The following is an 11,080-nucleotide window of genomic DNA, read 5'->3' as shown; positions in this document are numbered from 1 at the left end:
GTCACTATCCAGAAGTGACAGCTGCTGTTGCTTTCCCATGGGAATGTCAGTTGAGGTTTAAATACCAGTTTAAATTCAAATGGTTATATAGCATTCAAGGCTGAAGCTTAGCTCAGCAAAAAATAATTAGCCATTCAAATGTCCTTGTGACCATTACATGTAGACATTGCATTTGCTGTATATAAATGTAAAACAGACCATTCTTTGAGCTGTTGCCAAAAGGCTTTGGTCATTGCAGCAGTCTGCTCCTAAAAGTACATCATGGCTTTAAAGCTCAGATGTCTGATTGTGAAAAGTGCTATATACAGTAGATGCTGGGAGGATGTCTTCCCCTGGCTAGGGAGTGTAGAACCAGGGGTCATAGTCTCAATAAGGCGTCAGCCATTTAGGACTGCGCTGGAGAAATTTCTTCACTCGGATGGTGGTGAATCTTTGGAATTCTCTACCCCAGAGCCCTGTGGAGGCTCAGTCATTGAGCATATTCAAGACAGATGGATAGATTTTTGGATATCAAGGGATCTGGGGCTAGTGCAGTGAAGTGGTGATGAGGAAGATCAGCCATGATCTTGCTGAATGGTGGAGCAGGCTCGAAGGGCTAAATGGCCGACGACTGTTTTCCCCACTTGCGTTGTACTACAAGTTACACAACAGACCAATCATTGGTGCCAATGTTTTTCTCTACCTGGGTCTCTTGAAAGGATGGCTGAGGGGGTGACCTAATAGAGATCTAAAAAATTGAGGTTTTAACCGAGTGGGCACAGTGTTTCCACTTGTGTGGAAGAGCAAAACTAGAGGCCATCAATCTAAGACAGTCGCCCAGAAATCAATAGGGAATTCAGGAGAAACTTTACTCCAGGAGTGGTGAGAATGTGGAGTTTGTTGTCAGTGGTATAGATGCAGTGAAGGGAGCAGGTGGTTATGTTGGTAAGAGATGAAAGACTGGAGGTGGCCCAAGTGGCCTGTTTCTGCCATATAATGGGCCTTTTCTTCTGGATTATGAGCAGTCTTCCAAACTGTAAAATTTATAATTTGCAGTAAGACAATTTGTTCAATGCTGAAAATCAATAACCTAGCCCATTAACACTTGGTTGAAATGAGTACAGTAGATCAAAGACCATGAGACTGCATCCTCTGCATTGGGGAGACCAAACGCAAATTGGGTGACCGCTTTGCAGAACACCTCCGTTCAGTCTGTAAGGGTGACCCTGCTCCATTCCCACTCGGACCTCACCGTCCTTGGCCTCTTGTATTGTTCCACAGAAGCTCAACGTAAACTCGAGGAACAGCACCATCTTCTGATTAGGCCCTTTGCAGCCTTCCGGACTCAATATTGAGTTCAACAATTTCAGATCATAACCTCAGCCCCTATTACTTTTTTCTTGTAATTTTTCCACTCCTTTCTGCCAACCCCCCTTTTTGTTTCTCTCTCCCACCTGGCAGCTATCTCTTGCCCTGCCAGTACACTTCACACCTAATCTCAGCCTATTACCAGCTCATCTTGGCTTCGAATACCTTTTATTGTCTCCTACTTCTTTTGTGCAATCGCAGCCCTGCCTTCGATCTACTTTTCTTTCCAGTTTTGAAGGGTTCGACCCGAAATGTCAACTCAAATTTCTCCACAGATGTTGGCTGACCTGAGTTTTTCCAGCATTTTCTGTTGTTATACCAGATAATCTGCTGTGGGTGAGGGGTAAATGTTAACTTGGACTCTGGGGAAAATACCCCAGCTCTTTGAATGATGCCATGGGCTCTTTCAGGACTACCCAAGAGGGGTGGTCAGTGCCTCTGTTTAATGTCTCATTGGAAAGTTGGTGCCTTTAGCATAGTGAAACATCCCGAGGTGCTTCACAGGAGCTGGAGGGAAGGGAGGGGGTTCTATCCAGTGAGTCCATACCTGCCTGGGAAATCCTCAGTGCTGGGGAAAAGGGATTGAGGCTTGCAGAGGAGGGCTGGAGGCAGCCAGCGCGGTGGGGGCTCTTCAGGATCCCTGTCACACTGCCCAATGCAGTATGACCTTGCAGACAGTGGCGGACCCTCACATGGGTTCATGGTTGTTGAGAACTCTTAATGGGTGGTAAAAGGTGATTGATTTTTTAGGATTGAACATGTGGAATGAATTTAGGGAGAAATTGACATTGTGATTTCAAACAATGGTGAGTACTAAACTTCATATATTGCAGGCAAGGTTAAGTACAGTGGGACAGTCATGTAATGTTAGTTGACCATAGAAGACTCCAGCTCTAGACCCACCTTTTGTTTCTTGTCCCATCACCATCTCCTTTTACCTTGCACCATCATCCCTTTTGTCATTTAATTCCTGCCTTTCACCCTATCACAGACCTTCCGTTTTGTTCTTTCCTCCCTTTCCCTGCCCCTCCACTTGCTTAAAACCTGCTACGTCTCTAACTTTTTCCAGTTCTGACGAAAGGTCATCAACCTGGAATGTTAACTCTGTTTCTCTCTCTCTCTCCAGAGGCTGCCTGACCTGAGTATTTGCATAGATTACATAGAATATACAGCATAGAAACAGGCTGGCATTGTTTGTTTTTATCTACGACTTTTAGTAGGCCTTCTGGTTTTAAAATTGAACCTTGCCACAAAGGTTGTATTCCAAAATTGAGGAAGTATACCCAGCAACGTTATCCTACAGTAGTTCTGCTGTGACGCACAAAGCCTTTTTCTCGGTGATGCAGGGCGCTTCAACTCTTCCCACCGACAGCCATTGTCCTCACAGAACGCCAAAGATGTGCAGGTTAGGTTGATTAGCTATGATAAAAATTGACCCTTAGTGTTAGGGGGATTAAATACGTGGGGTTACGGGGATAGGGTGGGATATGTGTTGGTGTAGGGGTTATGGGGATTGGGAGGGATATGTGTCGGTGCAGGCTTGATGGGCCGAAATGGCCTCTATCTGTACTGAGGTTTCTGTGAACGTGACTTCAGCCACCTGTCACTTGCAGGTGACTGAGCCAAGTTCCACCGGGGAGAAGCCATTGCGGAATGCCATTGTTTTTTGTATTCTACTTTTGGGAAGAGTTTTAAGCATTTATTAATTATTTGCTCCTATCAAAATTCTTGTGATTACCAACATTTGGTACTGGTTTTGACCCGACAAAGTATTACCATGACTAAAGTTACCTTTTTTTTTACCTGAATTCAGGGAACAATAACACTGGAAAAGCTGGAGCCTAATTATTTGCTATTTAGCTCCATAACAACTTATATTTATATAGAGTCAATGGCACAGAAGGAGGCCATTCAATCCATCAAGTCCATGCTGGCTCTCTGCAGAGCAATCCAGTCAGTCCCATTCCCCCGCTCTATCCCCGTATCCCTGCAAGTTTATTTCCCTCAAGTGCCTATCCAGTCTCCCCTTGAAAACATTGAGAGTCTCCGCTTCCACCACTTCTGTCAACAGCGAAGGCCGGGCCCGCGCCACTCGCGTTTTTAAAAAAAAAAAAAAAAAAAAAAAGTTTTTCCTCACACCCCCCCCCTCTATCTCTTGCTCAAAACATCTCTGGAATTCCCTCCCTAAACCTCTCTGCCTCCCTACCTCGCTCTCCTTTAAGACGCTCCTTAAAACCTACCTCTTTGGCCAATCTGCCTTAGTGCCTTTTAATATAGTAAAACGTCCCAAGGCGCCTCTAACATAATCAAATTTGACACCGAGCCACATGAGACATTAGGGCAGGTTGGTCAAAGAGGTCGGTTTTAAGGAGCGTCTTAAAGGAGGAGAGAGGTTTAGGGAGGGACTTCCAGAGCTTAGGGCCTCGGCAGCTGAAGGCACGGCCACCAATGATGGAGCGATTAAAATCAGGGATGCTCAAGAGGCCAGAATTTGAGGAGTTTGCTGTACTGAATGGTCTTTCCCCTCCACTTTTTCTGCCCACTTCCCCTCCCCCTTATATGAAAATGTTTGACGTCGACAGATATCATCAGACCATTTGTGCCTCGTCCAGGTAGCTATTCTTTATTTACCGTAGCTGGACACAATCCTGCCCTCATTCAAATTCCACACACGCGCAGTCCATCAGCTGTCGCAGAATCAGAATCAAGAGTGGGAACTCTGTCTCAATATTACCCCTTGCCCCACCCCCTCCCATATCTTACCACTGCCCAGCAAAGATCGATTAACGTGGCACACACTACGGATCGAATGCATACCTTTGCTTGAGTATGTGGTGAGTGCTATGTCACACAATGCATTTGTGTGTTGAGTCACGGGGGTGTTTTACTGGCAAGTGTTGAAATTATCTATAGTAATCTGGGATGTTATGATTAAGGTTATCCACCAGTTGGTGCTGTAGCCAATGCTGCTGCTAAGGTCAGAGGTTTGCTTCCTGTCAAGGTCAGCAAAGGTGGAATGCCAGGATGCAGGCATGATGTTTGTTACTCTGTTTAATAAAATACTCGTACTAGTTCCAAGATATCGCCTCTTTGAGTTCTTGTTCCACTACATGGATTGATCACATTTGGCGACAAGGTAAAAAGGACCCTGGATAAAGAAAAGTCTGCCAGGACTTTTAAACAACAAAATCCCGAGCTGAAGTTAGCTACCAGTTGGAAGAGAGCATAGCTGCCACGGTAGGAACGGTTTCCGCTTTTGATAGTCAAGCACAAACCTGGGACGAATACTGTGAAGTGTTGGGTTATTTTTTTTCGAAGCAAATGAAATAAATGATGCCGGAAAAAGGAAAGCCATCCTGCTTAGTTCAGTGGGGAGCCAGACCTACAGTTTGATGAATCTGCTCAGTCCTGAAAAGCCTGGAGACAAATCATTTGTTGAATTAGTGGCTTTGCTAAAAGAACATTTCAACCCTAAGCTGAGTGAGATTGTACAGCGGATCAAGTTTAATTCAAGGAAAGAGGAAGAGAGCGTAATGGACTATAGCGGTGTTGCATAAATTAGCACAAGATTGCAATTATGGGAACAACCTGAAGGAAATGCTGAGAGATAGGCTAGTTTGCGGAATTATGGACGACCGAATGCAGCGTAGATTATTATCCGAGACTGGGCTTACTTATGAAAAAGCATTGGAACTTGCTCAAGCCATAGGGACAGCGAACCGAGATGTAAAAGAAATGCAGGGTTCAGACCGGGCTAATGCTATGCAAGTTGCAGGTCAGGTTGTGGTGCACAAGTTGAACATGTGTCAGAAACCACAACGTGAGCATATGAAGGCATATTATAGATGCAAGGGTGATCACCTGGCGAGTGAATGCCAGTTTCTGGAGGAAAAGTGCTACAAGTATGGGAAACAAGGACACATAAAACGAGCTTGCAGGGCGAAATCACCTGTGGAGGAATCCAAACCAAAAGGGGGAGGACCGCAAAACCAAGGGAGAGAAGTGAAAAAACATGGAGCACACCACATCAGTGGGAAAACAGGAAGACGAGGACATGTTCATAATGTATAGCATGTTAGGAGCCACTTTTGGAATGTTCTCTATCACATTGCAACTGACAGTAAATGACTAAGGTGAACTTTGAAGTGGATACAGGGTGCGGCATGACCCTAATGAACAAGGCAGAGTACTCAAAATTGTGGAACCGTGCAAAAGTTCCAGAGTTAAAGCCTTGCTCCCTGCATCTTAAAACATATACAGGTGAACGAGTAGCAACGTTAGGTACAGCTAATGTAACTGTACAACACAGGGACACAGTGGAACAGCTACCTGTAGTTATAGTATTGGGTACCGGACCAAACCTGTTAGGTCGGGGCTGGATAAAAGAATTTAAATTAGACTGGGGAGCAGTACATCAAATAGATGCGGGCAAACAGTTGACTTTGCAAGAAGTGTTGAGTGAACATGAGAGTGTGTTCAAGGAGGAACTTGGCACATTTAATGGCCCCCCCCAGCTAAGATTTATGTAGACAAGGAGGCACCGCCAAGGTTTTTTAAACAACGACCTGTGCCTTATGCCATGAAGCCAAAGGTAGAGGCTGAGCTTGACCGTCTATTGAGAGAAAACATACTGGAGCCAGTGAAATGTTCGGAATGGGCAGCTCCCATAGTACCTGTTTTAAAACCGGACAATTCGGTAAGACTCTGTGGAGACTATAAATTGACAATCAATCGGGTGTCCAAACTAGAGCAGTATCCGATTCCCAAAACAGGATCTCTTTGCAAACCTGGCTGGAGGAAAGAAATTCACAAAGTTGGATATGAGTCATGCCTACTTGCAGATTACATTGGATGACGAATCAAAGGAGTATGTCACCATAAATACACACAAGGGCTTGTTTACATATAACCGTTTGGTGTCTCATCTAGTCCAGCTATCTTCCAGAGGACAATGGAAGGTGCACTGCAAGGGATTCCACATGTTTCCATCTATCTGGATGACATTCTGGTGACGGGAAGAACCGACCAGGAGCATCTGAGCACTCAGAGGTACTACAGAGATTGGAGAGGGCAGGGTTCTGGCTCAAGAGGAGTAAGTACACTTTCCTGGGGAATGAGGCAGTGTTCCTGGGACAGAGAGTGGATACCACCGGGCTCCATCCACTCAAGGAGAAGGTACAAGCACTGCAGGACACCCTGCTCCTACAAATGTGGCTGAGTTAAAAGCTTACCTGGGACTGCTGAACTATTATAACAGGTTTTTACCAAACTTGTTAACTGTGTTAGCACCTCTTCACAAACTACTGCGCAAGGAGACACAGTGGCAGTGGGGAGAGGAGCAGGGGGTTTCATTTGAACAGTCCAAGAAACTGATGCTGTCGTCGGATGTGCTGGTTCACTACAATGCAGAAAAAGACATCATTCTCTCTTGTGAAGCTTCACCTTATGGGGTGGGGGTAGTTCTTTCACACTGCATGGAAGATGGAACTGAAAGACCAATAGGGTTTATGTCCCGAACTCTAACACCAGCGAAAAAAAACTATTCCCAGTTAGACAAAGAGGGGTTAGCAGTAATGTTTGGGTTACAGAGGTTCCACAAGTACATATATGACAGGAAGTTCACCAGGGCACCACGGTGGCATAGTGGTTAGCACTGTTGCCTCACAGCGCCAGGGACCCGGGTTCAAATCCGGCCTCGGGTGACTGCCTGTGCCTGTGTGGAGTTTGCACATTCTCCCCGTGTTTGCGTGGGTTTTCTCCGGGTGCTCCGGTTTCCTCCCACAGTCCAAAGATGTGCGGGTTAGGTTGATTGGCCATGATAAAAAAAAATTTTAAAAAATTGGCCCTTAGTGTTAGGGGAGATTAAATACGTGTGGTTACGGGGATAGGGCTTGGTTGGGATGGCTGTCGGTGTAGGGACCGGGTGCTAGGGTTTGGATGATCAGCCATGATCTCATTGAATGGCGGAGCAGGCTCGAAGGGCCGAATGGCCTACTCCTGCTCCTATCTTCTATGTTTCTCTATATGCACCGATCATAAACCTCATCTCTCTTCAATGAAATGAAAGCAGTTCCACAGATGGTGCCACCCCGGATCCAGAGGTGGGCAGTGATGTTGAGGGCATATGAGTATGTCATCGTCTACAAGGCTGGCAAGTACCATGGGAATGCAGATGCCTTGAGCCGTGTTCCACTGCCAGGCACACCTATCCGTGCAGCTCCAGAGGACAGAGTTTTGATGTTAGAGGACACGGCACTTGTAACTGCAGAGCAAGTAAGAACATGGACAGGTAAAGATCCAGTACTGTCTAGAGTTCGAGAATATGTGGTGAGGGGATGGCCACAGCATCCGGAAGGGGCTGACTTCACACCCTACAGTGTCAGGAAAACAGCTGAGTGTGCAGGATGGTTGCGCGTTGTGGGGAGCACGAGTGATTATTCCACAGCCAGCACGACAGTCCATCCTAGAGCAACTACATCAGTGTCATCCTGGGGTCTCGCGTATGAAAGCCTTGGCTAGGAGTTACTTGTGGCCAAAGCTAGATGAGGAGATAGAAAACCTAGTCAAGACATGCAGCACTTGTCAGGAACACAGGAAGGCACCAGCAGCGGCTCCTCTCCACCCCTGGGAGTGGCCGGATAAACCATGGAGAAGATTGCACTTAGATTATGCGGGTCCATTCATGCGGAAGATGTTCCTCATAATCATTGATGCACATTCCAAATGGATGGATGTTTATCCTGTAAATTCTGCTTCCGCCACTACTACTATAGACTGCCTGCATCGGAGCTTCAGTAATCAAGGGCTACCGGAGATCGTGGTAAGTGACAATGCCACTTGTTTTGTGAGTACAGAGACAAAAGAGTTCTTGAGAAAAAATGGCATAGTGCAGGTGACCTCGGCTCCATATCATCCGTCCTCAAATGGACTTGCGGAGAGAGCCTTACAAACATTTAAGGAGATGATGAAAAAAAGTGCAGAAGGGAGTTTAGCAGCCAAAGTGTCACGGGTTCTGTTCAGCTACAGAATAACACCTCAATCCACCACAGGACTCTCTCCTGCTGAGATGTTATTAGGTCGTAGACTACGCTACACTCTTGACCTTGTCCACCCAGACCTAAAAAGGAAAATGGAAAACAGACAAAACAAACAAAAAGAGAACCATGACAAAAGAACAAAGAGCCGAAGTTTTGGAGAAGGAGATGCGGTCCTTACCAGGAATTTCAGTTATGGACCAAAGTGGATTCCTGGCTTCATAGACTCAATGACAGGTCCAGTATCATACAAGGTCATGTTGGGAGATGGTAGGGTAGTACGCAGACATGTAGATCAGATACTTCCCAGACAAGGGGAAATTGAAATGAAGGTTCCAGATGCAATGACTGAAGACCGGGTTGCCCCCAGTTATCCAAGTGCATCTGTGGTGCCACCACCAGGGACAGAGACAATTCCACAGGAACCTATTCATCAAGAGGAAACCATCGTTGCAGAGTCAGATACTCTGAGCACTGCTCAGGAGCAGCTGGTGGCTTCACCACAAACAAGCAGGGACTTTACTGTTAGACGTTCACCAAGGACTCGCAAGCCACCAGAGAGATTGATACTGAACTGTTAGATTTGTCAAGTATGGAACATGATGAATGGAGACTCCTTATGTGACCCTCAGGAATGGTTGTCTGTTAAGAAACTCGTACTGAAATCTTAAGGGGGGAGGGATATAGTAATCTGGGATGTTATGATTAAGGTTATCCACCAGGTGGTGCTGTAGCCAATGCTGCTACTAAGGTCAGAGGTTTGCTTCCTGTTAAGGTCAGAGGTTTGCTTCCTGTCAAGGTCAGCAAAGGTGGAATGCCAGGATGCAGGCATGATGTTTGTTACTCTGTTTAATAAAATACTCGTACTAGTTCCAAGATATCGCCTCTTCGAGTTCTTGTTCCACTACATGGATTGATCACATTATCTAAACCGCATTTGCATAGCACCCTTATCTCATCGTTCAGTTGGATTTGAACCTGGTGTAGAGAGGAAAGGAAAAATATAAATGCACCATATTATCCAGCCTTCAGCCCAGTGTTTTAAAAAGATTGGCTCCATAGTTTGTTCCATTTCTGTATTGCTGTACTGGAAGCTGTAATGTTCACTAATCAATCAGATTACATTTTGTTTGATAAATTACTCCAATTTCCTCTTTCAGAATCAATTCTAATGATTGAACTTTATTTTCCGAGACGGCAATCTTTATTGACTCTGTTCATGATATGAGGAGAATTGAATGAAGTGAAAAGCTCATCGGTAAATTAATGCTAAGGATGTTATGAATAGGGTTACAAGACATTACCCTTGATATTTGGAAACTCTTTCATCCTATAGCTTGTTATTTTCTATGAACGGAGCAGATAATGTAAACAATATTTTCAGGGCAGGGTCAATGCAAGTAAGTAAAGACACATCAAATTCCCAAGCTGACAGCCAAAATTGTTAATCCAGAGTTACAGTACCAGGACAACATGACAATTGAAGTAATTCCATTGGTCAGGTAGTTGTCAAAATGTCACCAATATCAGGCAATTCCCTTATTAACCGTATCCCAGATAATTGGCTTCTGCTGAACGGCCCTTTATGGAAAGTCTCCAAATCCTACTTCTGTTTTTTTTTAATATAATGAGCATGAATTACTTGAAGAATAATACAGGAGAGTATTTCTATACTTCACATATGGATGGAATGAACTTTGTTTTTCTCTTTCCTTTGCAAGTCCCTTAGCTCATTAATGAAATGCTGAGAGGATAGGATAACGTTCCCTGTTGCAATGAAAGAGGCCTCGGTTGTTGCAATGCATGAAGATTTGGCATAAGAGAATAAAGTGGTGAAAAGGAATCTCCGCAGTGATAAATCTTCCCCTAGTTTTCTCCCTTGAAGTTACAGACACCTGCTGAGTACAGTTGACTGCCCTCTGGTACCTTGCTTAAGTAGTCGTCGTTCATGTGTTTTTTTAAATTCGTTCCTAGGATGTGGGCATCAGCATTTATTGCCTATCCCTGTAATTGCCCTTGAGAAGGTGGTCATGAGCCGTCTTCTTGAACCGCTGCAGTCCGTGTGGTGAAGGTACTCCCACAGTGCTGTTAGGGAGGGAGTTCCAGGATTTTGACCCAGCGACAATGAAGAAACAGCCAATATATTTCCAAGTTGGGATGGTGTGTGACTTGGAGGGGAACTTGGAGGTGGTGATGTTCCCATGCGCCTGCTGCCCTTGTCCTAGGTGGTAGAGGTCGCGGGTTTGGGAAGTGCCGTCGAAGAAGCCTTGGTGAGTTGCTGCAGTGCATCTTGTAGATGGTACACACTGCAGCCACGGTACGCCGGTGGTGGAGGGAGTGAATGTTTAAGGTGGTGGATGGGGTGCCAATCAAACGGGCTGCTTTGTCCTGGATGGTGTCGAACTTCTTGAGTGTTGTTGGAGCTGCACTCATCCAGGTAAGTGGGGAGTATTCCATGACCATAACACTCCTTACTTGTGCCTTGTAAATGGTGGAAAGGCTTTGGGAGTCAGGAGGTGAGACACTCGCCGCAGAATACCCAGCCTCTGACCTCTTGTGGCCACAGTATTAAGAGACAGGACATTGAGATTGGGGGGAATTTGACAATGTGCACATTTTCTATTGGGGGGCGGGGAGTCACTGGGCAACAATCAGAATAGAAAGCTTAGCTGATTTGTTTTCTCTCCCTCCAAAGTCCA

The sequence above is a fragment of the Somniosus microcephalus genome, chromosome 20 (assembly GCF_052327205.1).
Source record: "Somniosus microcephalus isolate GS21.2 chromosome 20, FLI_Smic_1.0, whole genome shotgun sequence".
Classification (NCBI taxonomy): Eukaryota; Metazoa; Chordata; class Chondrichthyes; order Squaliformes; family Somniosidae; genus Somniosus; species Somniosus microcephalus.
Note: the sequence above shows the minus strand (reverse complement) of the source record.